General features: G+C 41.9%; 1 protein-coding gene across 1 annotated transcript in view; it reads left to right on the top strand.

Annotated features, from left to right (window-relative positions):
- LOC108799384 (electrogenic sodium bicarbonate cotransporter 1-like) overlaps positions 1-11817 on the top strand; it is a gene marked incomplete at its 5' end in the record, with an annotated part of 300557 nt that overhangs the window by 105350 nt on the left and 183390 nt on the right. The window lies entirely within an intron of this gene.

Genomic DNA, 11817 nt, shown 5'->3' with positions numbered 1-11817 from the left:
CGTGTCTGAGCGGACGTCTAAAGACGCCCGCTCAGATCTAGAGAGCTCCGGGCCGGCCGTTTTTCTACTACGGCCGGCCCGGAGGCAGTTAAGGTGCCCATACACCTTACAATTATCTGGAGATTTTTGTCTGCGATCGCGTTTTCGTCCGAAAATCTGCCAATTGATGGGAAGTGCACAAACTCAATTACTGTAGAACTGGTAAATTATGGTCTTTAAAGCAGGCTAGAAAAAGGTTTGTCCAGTTGGACAAAAATCGACGGGTTAATGGCGTTGTTGTACAACAAAATTCTCAAGATGAAAAGTACACATGATCAAGCAAAAATTTGTTCTTTCGATCAATGAAAATCAGCTAGTTACTGGTGCTGACGAACGTTAATTGTGAACTACATTGGTCTGTGCATGATGGGCTAGTTGAACGAAAATTGAACGAGGATGAGATGTCTGGACAAAAAAAGTTGTACAATGGTTGTAAGGTGTACCTTTAGATCCAAATCTGCCATGTGTGCCACACAATATAGAAAGTAAATCCTCCACCATACGCTTCCCACAGCTGGGAAAGGCTTGCTACTGCTGTTACTAATAAAGCAATTTAGGTTGAATTCTACATTTAAACCTCCCAGAGTCAGTGTATTTATATCACAAATCCCATTTGATTCTTTTTTTACTTCTCATATCGTATTACATCCTCTCTAATGTTTATTTACCTTTTCCATTACCAAAAATGTAGACCTTTTGGATCCTTAATATGGTACATAGAGAAATGTTTTGATACATTGTGTTTTTCAAAACCATCTGCCGTGTGGGCGGGGCGGGAGCTGCGGCCGGTCTTTACATTTAAAATTCAGTTTATGTGCAGCTACCCCGAAAGTAAGACCTAGCGGATTTCTGTAATATAAGACCTACCACCGAACTAGGTCTTATTTTCGGGGTAGGTCTTATATTACAGAAATCCCTGAAGATAGCGCTAGGTCTTACTTTCGGGGTAGGTCTTACTTTCGGGGAAACACGGTACAAGAAATTTTATCTTATCAATATTATTGGATGCAGTGAAATTGTTTCTGTGCTTTACATTATTTTTAACATGATGCAAGCATAACATCGGCCACAGCAGTAAAATCTATTACGTTCAAAAAAATATATACATTTATGAATGGAAGGATTAACAACATTTCTAACTATTTTGTAGTTTTGCCTTTTTATAAATTAATTTAGAGACTGCGGGTAGCATTGATTTCAAGTTTTGATCTTGTATAAGTATTGGCCAATGTTTTTTAACAATTTTTTTCAATAGAATTGTGTTGACTGTTGTGATCAAGGACAATAGCATTACTAAAATCTACATTATTATTTAATTTCTTATCTGTATTCTTTAACTATTTGTTTGTATCCATCTTTAACACTTTGGGGGTGATTTACTAACCTAAACACACGCACGCACCAGGTGCGTGTGATTTTCACACAGCAAAACGTATTTATCAACCAAAAAGTATCTAAAAGCATATTTCCACTAATGCCATATATGGAAAAATCATGCACATGATGCATATATAATGCTGCTTCACAGTTTAGACAAAAATGGTTAGCTCATGCATTTACATTCCTGCATTCATCAACGCAAGCAACACAACATAGAGCTAATTTACACAACATCACCTTGCAATTCATGCTTGGCTTTGCACAACACACCTGCTGGGTGTGTACACACCACAAAGGTGTTTAGATTCCACCCATAGATCATGCTGGGAGGGAACACACTACAGAGGTGTATACATGTTCGTGGTGTGTTTATAAGGTTAGTAAATCAACCCCTTTCTCTCTTTTTCTATAAACATTTTCTCATATTCCTTCTCTGTAAATCTTTTGCATAGTAGATTGTTTGATATAATCATCTTCTTTAGTGCAATTCCATTAAAACTTCACAGATTGTACTCTCAGTAGTCCATTAAGAGTGAGGTAAACTGTTAATAGGGATAAAACTATTTATATCAGTTTCTTTAAATAATGTTATAGTCTTTATTTTTCCCTATTCAAAAAATATACCTTAATCCAAAAAGTTTATTTTGGGCAACAGTGGCGTAATGGTTAGCAATTCTGCCTTGCAGCATCTTTATGGCGTGAGAGAACCAAAGAATGAAAATATTCAATATAAAATTAATCTGCAAAAAGAGGGTAAAACATTTTAATATTTCAATAATGCATTCCCGCATTTTGTATATTGGTAATACAAATATCATGCTTGTTATGATAGAAACAGGAAGGGATGCCGGTTGGGAAAATATTAAACATAGATTGGTTATATATATATATAGATGATAGTTTTTTAAAGATGGCTCTATGAATAAAATAACGATGCAGTGTCTTATGCCATATAAATAAACAGGATTAATGTTTTACTGTAAAATGTCTTGTAGAGAATACGGGTATTAGACCCTTACTATCTATTGTTATGGAAATTCTCTTGGTTAAACGCACAAATCCATGCTGCGCTAAAGTATGCTGCCGAACACAAAGAATTTCCCCCCGTGCTTAAAAGCACAGTTGTATTAAGCTCTTTTGTGCAAGGACTGGATGTACCTCTGTAGAGTCATGTAGAGTCAGGACAGAGGTGTTGCTTTCCTGCTGGTGGTTCCCTTCTTAGAGCCCTCAGCACAGGTATTTGTTTGTTTTTATAGCTGTCCGACAGGAAGTGATGTCAGACAGGAAGTGATGTCTCAAACAGCAAACCAGGAAGTGATGTCAACAACCAACATCACTTCCTCAATACATCAACATATCACAGCCAGTCAACAAAGCACATGTACAGAAAAGAAAAGGGAATGTATGTCTGTATCATACCCACAAACACAATCTCCCATTACCACTCTAGCGGACCTTATCCAGCACTGCTCAGTGAGCAATGCCCAGTAACGTTACTATGTTTCTCATGAATGCGTGCTTATCTGCAGGGACAATGCCATACCATTTCCAGCGCGCTGATCAGATGCATCAGAAATACGAACGCACGTTCCTTTCATAAAGGCAGATATGTATCTTAAATAATACTATGTCCTTAAAGCAAGTGTATACTCGCCAAACCAATAAATCTGCGTTTTGTGCAGGGGCCCTAGCTTGGTGTCCACACACTCTCTAAGAAAACACTGCTCCGCCACGCATAAGATATCTACTCCAATGGTTTAACCCCAGTGTCTATTTAAATCCCGGTCACGCTCCAATCGAGCATGGCCCAGAAATCCAGACACTGAGAGACATGATGACAAAACACTAAAAACACATCCTAGTAAAATGTCAGCAGTAGGGATTCACACCTCTGTACCTTTTGAAAGGATACAAAAGATAATAGATGAAGAAGGAAGGTTGGAAGAATTTGCAGAGGGGGTAATGGTATTAGGAGGAGACTTTAATCTTACGCTCGACCCAGCAGTTGGCACAGTTGGGGGAAATCAACATATCTCACTATCACAAATAAATAAATTAAAGAAAAGACTACATTACTTGCAATTGGTAGAAATCTGGTGGGTTTTAAACCCTGCTACTAGAGATTATACTTGTCACTCTTCAACATATAGCAGAATTGATCTTTTTTTGGTGTCACATTGTATATTAAGTTGGTCCCCCCAAGCACAGATTGGGACGCATGGTTTGGTCAGACCATGCCCCGATGTATTTCTCGATAAGTCTATCGGGATTGGTGAAACCTATATCCTTGTGGCGATTGAACGAGAGCTTATTACAGGATCCCATAGTGAGGGCTGAAGTCATTGGCACTATTAATTTTTATAGTTGATCATTCAAACGATAATACATCATTACCAATAAAATGGGAAGCACTTAAGAGTGTAGTGGGAGGGGTCCTAATTGCCCATGTGGCACATATAAAGAGATTGAGAACGGTCTATAAAAACCTTATTAGCAGACGTTCAACGGCTGGAGCAAGAGCATAAGAGAGTACAGGATCCAACTACCTTTGTGACTATACAACGGAAGAGAAGCGAGTTGCACAAGATGCTAGATATACCATATCAACGCTATAAAGACTGCTATTCGCTTTCTTTATGAGTTTGGAAACAAATGTAGTAGATCACTAGCACAATATATTAGAGATAAACGGAAGAAGACATATTTTCCTAAAATTCAATGTCCGACTCGAGGCCTAGTGTTTACCTCTGAATAATATTGGTGAAAGTATTTCGCAATAAGCTCTGAGTTATATAATGTAGGGAATAGGTTAACGGGTAGGGATAATAGGACGGGACATATACAACTTCAAGAATATATAAATAAAACGGCCTTACCAGAATTAGATACTAACGCGGTAGAATCCCTTTGTTCCCCATTTACTTTGGAAGAAATAGAGAATACGATTGCGTCCTTACCTTCTGGAAAGAGCCCTGGCCCAGATGGGTATGGAGGGGCATTCTAGACATGTGCGATTCGTTTCGTTACAATTCCGAATTACAGAAATAACAAATGCAAACAAATCCGAATTTTCGATTCCAAAATCCGTTAGCGGTAGTCTGGACGAAATTTCGTTTGTTTGTTTCGTTCGTTGCAGCAAAGTGACATTAGAAAAAAAAATATATATATTTTTTTAGTCTGCAGAAGAAGAAAAAAAAAAGCGTGAGGCTCCCCCCCAATTGATACCAGAGCCTTTAGGTCGGGTAGGAATATTAGGAGGGACCCCTCCCAAGTTAAAGCAAACAAAAGTGCGTGGGGTTCCCCCCAAAATCCATACCAGGCCCTAACAATTCTACCAGACCCTTGATCCGAGCACTGGTCTGGCAGGGCAGGAAAGGGGGGGACGATTGAGCGCCCCTCCCTGCGCCTTACCAGGCCACATGCCCTCGGCATTGGGAGGGTGTCCCCTAAACCGGGGGTTGTGGGGGTCTGCGGGCAAGGGGGCTTACTTGCATCTGGTACCCAAAAATTAAGGGGGGCACCCAGATGCCGCCCCCCCCTTGTGAACGAGTAAGGGGTAATTGTACCCCTACCCATTCACTAAAGGGTTAAATAAAATAGTTATTGACCACTTCCCGTCCGCCGAACGCTAAAAGACGGCCAGACGGGAGTCTCCTGGAGGCAGGTGGGCGTCCATCACTTCCTCAATACATGCCCGCGCCCGCTCGTTCGCACTAGGGGGCGCGCAGGAGCGGGAAACCGCCAGGATTTTAAATGGCCAGCAATGGTCGTTTACATACAAGCGGTCCGGCGTCTGTAAAGACACCCGATCGCTTGTATGATGGTCTGCCCCATCTGCGGCCTGGGACCGGCTTGGGAGGGCGTCAGGAGGAAGCGGGAGGGAGATCAGCTCCTTGCTGATCTCCCTCCGTGCTGTGAATGCAGAAGTGATGTGTATTACATCACTTACGCATTCACCTGCCAGTCATCTGGCTGCTATAGCCATAGAAAAGAAGCTGATGAAGCAGATCTCTGCTTCATCAGCTTCTTTTGGGGTCCCCAGGTGACAGGGGTCCTAGAGACCCCTGATGTCTCCATAAAGGGGACCTGTCACTGTAATTGGTCATTACATAGGGGACTTCTTAGCACCCTATGTGATAACAATAAAGTTAAGTGTAAAAAAAAGTTTTAAAAAAATTGCTCACAAAATAAATAAAATTTACACACACACAAATAAAAAAAAAACACAAGTTTTTTTAAGTCTCCCACCCCCACATAGATGTGCAAAAATGTGTTGGGTGTGCCTACACGCAAAAACAACGATTGCGCCGATTACGCCGCACATGGTACATATCGCCGCGAACTTCGCAGTGAGAGCAATAATTTTAGGGCCATCAATCACTGATAACACTAAACTGATGAGCGCTTAACTCTTTTAAAGCAATGCCTATGGCCAATTTTGGCTATGATAGTTTTTTTGCGTGCGCAATTTTAAGGCTTGACATTAAGCAGATCTCTGCTTCATCAGCTTCTTTTGGGGTCCCCAGGTGACAGGGGTCCTAGAGACCCCTGATGTCTCCATAAAGGGGACCTGTCACTGTAATTGGTCATTACATAGGGGACTTCTTAGCACCCTATGTGATAACAATAAAGTTAAGTGTAAAAAAAAGTTTTAAAAAAATTGCTCACAAAATAAATAAAATTTACACACACACAAATAAAAAAAAAACACAAGTTTTTTTAAGTCTCCCACCCCCACATAGATGTGCAAAAATGTGTTGGGTGTGCCTACACGCAAAAACAACGATTGCGCCGATTACGCCGCACATGGTACATATCGCCGCGAACTTCGCAGTGAGAGCAATAATTTTAGGGCCATCAATCACTGATAACACTAAACTGATGAGCGCTTAACTCTTTTAAAGCAATGCCTATGGCGAGTTTTGGCTATGATAGTTTTTTTGCGTGCGCAATTTTAAGGCTTGACATGTTTGGTATCTATTTACCCAATGTGACCCCGCCTTTTATATTTTACCAAAAAATTGGGTAAAAATAAATGTTTCCTAAAATAATAAAGGAAAAACCGTTTAAAAAAATGTTGGTACTTTTTTCTTATATAGTAAAAAATAAAAACCTCAGTGCTGATTAAATACCACCAAAAGAAAGCTCTATTAGTCCCCAAAAAATGGTATAAAATTAATTTTAGTACAACGTTGCATGACGGAATAAACGTCAGTTGAAGTACCGCAGCGCTGAACGCTGAAAAATGGCCTGGACAGGAAGGGGGTGTATTGTCAGCTGTCAAATACTACATGGCATTTGGGAACTCCCGAATGCTATTCATGAACTCCCGAATGCCATTCGGGTCTGTGAGCTGAAGTGTCATAATACTTTTCATATAACTCCTCGGTTCACAGACCCGAATGCCTATGTATTTGACAGCTGAGAATGTCAAATGGGCAGAGCGAGACGTGACGTCACGGCTCGCTCCGCACATCTCTTTACTTTCAAGCAGCAATGTCATTTTGTGGCGCGTTTTCATCGGGTTCAGGCGGTCATCGTGCGGCAGGACATTTTTTATTTCGGCAGGTCGGTGGGCATCATGCATCGTGATTGACGCTGGATTACATCGATGGAGCCATTTTTTGTTTTAAATTAAAGGAATAGTCAAAAATTGGCTGTTTTTTTTCAATTAAAGGATTTTATCAAAAGTCTGGACTTTTTAATAACTATTTTATTTAACCCTTTAGTGAATGGGTAGGGGTACCCCTTACTCATTCACAAGGGGGGTGGTATCTGGGTGCCCCTCTAAAGGGGTACCCCGACCAAATAAGCCCCCTTGCCCACAGACCCCCACAACCACCGGGTCAGGGTTGTGGGGAAGAGGCCCTTGTCCCCATCGGCATGGGGACACCCTCCCAATGCCAAGGGCACTTGGCCTGGTAAGGCGCAGGGAGGGGGGGAGCTCAATCGCCCCCCCTTTCCTGCCCTGCCAGGCCAGTGCTTGGATCAAGGGTCTGGTAGGAATGTTAGGGCCTGGTATGGATTTTCGGGGGAACCCCACGCACTTTTTTTGTTTTAACTTGGGGGGTCTGGTATGAATCAGGGGGGAACCTCACGCTTTTTTCCCCCCTCTTCTGCAGACTGTAAAAAAACAAAAAACTACCGGTAACGAAATTGTCAGAATCCGAATCCCGAAACAAATTCAATTTAGGACCCAAATCCCAAAAAACTAAATAACGCAAAATCCGAATCGAAACAAAACAAATTTTTTTGCCGGTGCACATGTCTAAGGCATTCTACTCTAAGAATTTAGAGAGGAGTTGGCTCCAATCCTTAACTAAGTGTATAATGCTATCTCAGAGGTGTGTCCTTTTACAAGACAAACACAAGAGGCACATATAGTACTCATTCGCAAAGGGCAGAAAGACCCAACCCAGGGCCCTCCTTACCATCTTGTCTTGAATTGTATTGTATTGAATTGTATTGTAATTTCTTCCTTATATTGTAAAGCGCTACGCAAACTGTTGGCGCTATATAAATCCTGTATAATAATAATAATGCGCAAGCTATAGGCCAATATCCTTAATAAACATGGACCTACCTATATATGCTAAGATGTTAGCATTACTTCTCCAACCATATATTCCATCCCTTATCCATTTGGACCAGGTAGGTTTCGTCCCGGGTAGAGAAGGACGAGACAATTCAATAAAGACACTCATTGATCTATCTGGCTCAGACACGCAAGATTCCACTTTGTTTGCTCTTAATAGATGTGGTAAAGGCGTTTGATCGCTTGGATTGGAGATTTCTCAAGGCAACGCTGAAGCAGACTGGGATGCCCTCTTCCTTTATACCAAAGATCTTAGCACTCTATTCCTGACCTACAGCAAGAATACGGGTTAATTGATATTTATCGGAATTAGTACAAATTATGAATGGGGCACAACAAGGCTGTCCGCTGTCTCCATTTCTATATGTATTAGCGATGGAACATTTGGCTAAGGTCTTGCGCATGAATAAAGATATTAGGGGCATAGAGGTAGGAGATAAGTGCTATAAAGTGAGTTTGTTTGCAGATGATATACTTCTCTACATTTCTAATCCAAGGATAGCCTTTCCTGCACTATTGAAGGAGCTGCAACAATTTGGGCATCTGAGCAATTTTAAGAATAATGCTACAAAATCAGAGTGCTTAGATGTTTCATTACCGAATACAGAGCAGACTGTTCTCCAAGCTAACTTCCCTTTTGAATGGGCGGCTCGATCCCTTAAATATTTGGGGATTCAGATACCAGTGAGGTTTATGAATTTGTATGATCTTAATTATTTGCCCCTGACACACAGTACAAATTGACACTATGGGCCTCGAAAAATCACTCACGGATGGGTAGAATAGCGTTATTAAAAATGGATATTATACCACGTTTTCTTTATCTATTTCAAACCATACCAATTAAATTGGCGAGGACTTTTTTTTTCGATTTATTGAGATCTATTTTTGTTAAATATGTGTGGGGACGATCCTCTCTCCGCCTGCGGTATGACATTTTGGTGATGCATAGGCACGAGGGAGGGGTGGGGCTCCCACACATGGAATTATACCATATGGCTGCAGTCCTGAGACGCATGTTAGATAGAAAGGCATGGAGCACAAGAAAGAAAAGGAATTGTGTGGAGAGACAGCATGACAGTGGGAGAAGGGGAGACAAGCATAGGAAGAGTTAATAGGAAAGAAAAGCAGAATATGGAGGGAGGGGTTGCTTACCTGATTGGAGGCCAGTAGGAGAGGGTGGGATTTCCAAAGGTGGGGATCCTGGGAGGAGTTGGGAAGAGTCCAGTTGCAGAAAAATTGGACCAGGAGAAGGTATTTCCCACCCACTCGCCCGCCCTTACAAAACGTTTGATGCATTTTATCTCTTGTTGTTAATTTGGTTTGTGTGTTTTCTTGGTTCTCTACTTAGGTTCCGAGTGGCTCATCACGGCAGTCTTGGGCGGTTTGGCGTCCTTCAAGGTGGTAGGGATGCCGTAATTTATGGAGAATGGTGGGGGACCCATCATAGGTGTGGGTCTCCTTTAAGTGGTGGTAAAGTGTTGAACACCTAGTTTTTTTGGCTGGAGGTGTCTACGTCTAACAAATAAATGTCCCCGAGGCGGTGCTGTGTGGCTGGGGGCAAATTACTAGTCAGCTGAAGGGCGTAGACACAATCGGTTATGGAGCGGTGTTTCCTTTGTTCACAGTTGCCTTCAGGGACCCGGAAACCAGGGGTTAAAGAAATTTTATACTGGTATGTTTTTTGTTTTCAGATAAGATATTGGTTTATTTTTGTATTGAAGTTTGGTATTTAAATTAAAGAAATAAGTGGCTGCTGTGGCCCCTTTTTTGAATGCCATAAGGTCTAGCATGTTTTTATTGGGGAAAATAGTGGGGGTGGAGTTCGGTGGGGAACAGGTCACAGTGCGAAATGGGGGAAAAGACTGGATCCCTCTGAAGTCCCCTTGTCATGGATTTATCAAAATAATACCAAATTATGGGTAGCAATCGAGCAGGATGCTACTCCAATACCTCTATTTTCGATCCCATGGGTTTATCCGGAGATGCCCAGTTAAGAGAATTGTATTGAGACCTGCTAACAATATGGGATAAGGCGATTCGATCCTTTAAAGTGTCATCTTATGTGGGCCCCCTTACACCTATTTTAGGTAATCCAGATTTTTCCCATGGCAGGAGCTTATAAAGGTTCCTGAAGTGGACCAGTGCGACACCATCTCCAATTAGACAAGCATTAACGAAAGATGGACTGAGGCCTCTATGAGATATAAGCACGGAGGATTTATTGGGGGGATGGTGGTTGCAGTACCTGCAATTGAAACATTTCTTTAGGTCACTCTCTACAAGGGGAAACATGATGCGGGAATTGACAGCATTGGAAGATTTGTGTGTAAACAGGGGAGGAGGTATCTATAATATATCTATAGTATGTAATATATTATTGAAACAGGTATACTCTAATCGTCCATATTATACTAGAATGTGGGAACGAAAACTAGGACATGAGATTTAAAGGAGGAGAACTATGGGGTTAAGGCTTTTCCCCACAGTTCTCCTTAGGGTAACGGGAGGACACAAACTAGCGTCCTCCCGTCACCCTAAGCTCAGTAGCAGCTCGCGGTATACTGAGACGCCACAGTATAACGAGAGCTACTGCTCGCAGTATACTGAGACGCCGCAGCTGGATCCGCCCAGCTGCGTGAGTGACAGCTGGCTCTGCCTATCTAGAGGCAGAGCCAGCTGTACCCGCCCCCTCCCCCATCCGTTCCGCCAGTAAGCGCTGGAGGATCGGAGGGGGAAATCCAGCACCTCCCCTGTCACGGCAGAGAGCTGTGACAGGATCGAGAGGTGAGCGAACGCCGGTATGTGTTAGCTTACTTCTCGATCTACTGAGCCGACCTGTGACAGACAGAGGATTGGAATCGATACTCTGCTTTAACATTTAGATCTAGTATTTCGAGTAAAGCTCAAGAATGAAACTTTAAAATAATTTCAAGATGGTATAGGTGCCCGGCTACCTTGCATAGAATTTATCCAGTTATATCTAAGCAATGTTGGAGATGCGGACACAAAGAGGGAAATATGTTGCATATTTGGTGGTCATGTAAACAGATTAGACCATATTGGGAAACCATAGTTAATATATGTGAGAAGCATATTGAGATAAACTGTTCAGTAACACCAGAAATAGCTCTGCTCTCAATTATACCGGGAGATATCTGCAAGGGTAAAAGAGGCCTAATGCAACATCTTTTAGTGGCAGCTAGAACGTTGATACCACAACACTGGAGATCTTCAGCAATGCCGCAGATTAGAGAGTGGGTCGGTGAAGTTAATTTTATTATGAGGATGGAGGAACTTACTTCTCGACTGTCAGAAATCCTGAATTTTGCAAAATTTGGAGCCCTTGGAAAAATCTTTTTAACAACTAGTACATTGCAGAAACTCCTATAAGATTAGGTGAAAGGAGTAGAAATACTTTGGAAAGGAAGAATAATATATGAGGAGAAGGGAGGGGAAAAGGGGAAAAGTATATAATCAGACATTGGGGGATTGTTGTTTTTTTTGGGTGTGTTAGTTTTGTTTTGAGATGAGTGAGATAAGGTAAATGGGAAATGAAAAATTCCGTAGCTTCCGCTTCCCTCCAATAGATAGTAGGGGTATTAGGCAATTGGAAATTGCAAGTGATGAAAGTTGGGGGTTAATATATATGTATTTATGTATGTATGTATGTATGTATGTATGTATGTATGTGTGTGTGTGTCTGCAGGGCCGCCGTCAGGGGGGTACGGCCGATACTCATGTAAGGGGCCCGGGCAGCCTGTGGGGCCCGCCCGGGACCCCTACATGAGTATCGGCCAACA

This window comes from Nanorana parkeri, unplaced genomic scaffold (genome assembly GCF_000935625.1).
Source record: "Nanorana parkeri isolate BGI_ZX_2015 unplaced genomic scaffold, ASM93562v1 scaffold1710, whole genome shotgun sequence".
Lineage (NCBI taxonomy): Eukaryota > Metazoa > Chordata > Amphibia > Anura > Dicroglossidae > Nanorana > Nanorana parkeri.
Note: the sequence above shows the minus strand (reverse complement) of the source record. Positions and strands in the feature narration are given on the sequence as shown.